The sequence below is a fragment of the Lygodium microphyllum genome, chromosome 28 (assembly GCF_053477565.2).
Source record: "Lygodium microphyllum isolate KBCC chromosome 28, Lygodium_microphyllum_v1.1.10, whole genome shotgun sequence".
Lineage (NCBI taxonomy): Eukaryota > Viridiplantae > Streptophyta > Polypodiopsida > Schizaeales > Lygodiaceae > Lygodium > Lygodium microphyllum.
This window is the reverse complement of record NC_141162.1, coordinates 42770027-42771691: the sequence shown is the minus strand read 5'-3', so window position 1 is coordinate 42771691 and position 1665 is coordinate 42770027.

Genomic DNA, 1665 nt, shown 5'->3' with positions numbered 1-1665 from the left:
ATGTGCACTAGTAGTACATTGTTGAGATCATATTAATGATTTAGTTAAAGATGAAACATGTGAAATTATTATATCATATATAACTAAAGATAACTTAATTATAAGTATGTGTCACCTTTGATAAGCAACCTCCTGCATATTTCCACTCCTCTTGCGATATATCCATCGCCTCCTCTTTTTCCATCTTCTCCATTTCTTTATGTAGCCAATCTATATCAATATGGCGTGGAAGCGTACTTAAATGTTCTGGATATGGGACATTACGTCCATGTCTAGCATGAAATTCTTGCCTTTTGCTTACTCTTCTTGCCCTTACTTCTTTATATAGTGTCACCCATTTGCTCATTACTTCGTTGTTAAGCACACAAAATACATTTAACTTACAAAGTTCCTCTTTCACTAGCACTTTGCTCCTTCCTTTTCCTTGAGGTATTATAGAGGTTATCCTCAAATCTTCATTATCTTTCCATAGTCGTGGTAAAGAGGGGTCCAGTTTAGTAAGATATTCAGAAATTTGTACAAGGGATGATTGCACTAACTAACCCTCACACTACAACAGAAACGAGGCATAGACGCACATGTTAGACACGCAAAGTCAGGCGCGTCTTATCAGAGCGTCTATAAGTACGTGCAAACGTGCGTGTAAATAGACACGAATTTTGTGTCTATATATCCGCACAAATAGATGCTAATATAGATGCGCTAACAGATGCACAATTATTTAACCACCTAAAATTAACAATTCACATAATTAAAAAACCAAAGTTAGTAATTATTTAACCACCTGAAATTGATTCTTGAGCATGCACATGTGCGCATGATAAAAACCATAGAATTAAGAATATGCATTGAATCATTGAATTAAAAAAATAGAGTTAATAATTACTTTTTCATTGCTCTCTAATGAATGGCAGTTCCTCCAGTTGACAAGCCTGATATAAGTAATTAGTGGCAAGCGACAGAAACCTTACAATTAGTAGCAAGCATTGCAATATGTATCTCGTAATTTCTCTACGTACTTAAAGATGATAAAAGACACTTCCTTTTTATTATGGAAATTTCAATTTAGCTTTAAAATTGACTATTGATTCTTGAGTATGCACGTGTGCGCATGATAAAAAGCATAAAATTAGGAATACACATTGAATCAATAAGCAAATTAAGTATGTTATAGTGAATGATCCATCTAATCTTCAATGAGATCGGCCCTTGCTAAACTATCTACTTCTAGGTCTATGTTACCAAGAGGTAACGAAACAAATAAGTCTATCCCACTATCAGATGTGTTGCTATATTACTCAATAACTTCATCAATATCATCGACAATCACATTATTCTCTTCTTCTGCGTTTCCTTGAATATCCTTGCAAGGTTCATCTTGTACTATATCACGCATATCATCCATTATGGTGTCATTATGCACATCATCATTAATTGTTGGATTGTCATCTACTATCTCCATGTCGTTAATATTACCATATATTGGTTTTGAACGATTAGATATAGGGATGACATACCACCATCGGTTATTGTTTACCATTGGATGATACACAACCTGTATTTGAAAAACAAAAGCAAAAAACCTAAGTAGTTATTATATTGTGTATAGGTATCACATGTCTACATATAAAAAATTAGCCTTTGCATATATACCTGCTCGCATTG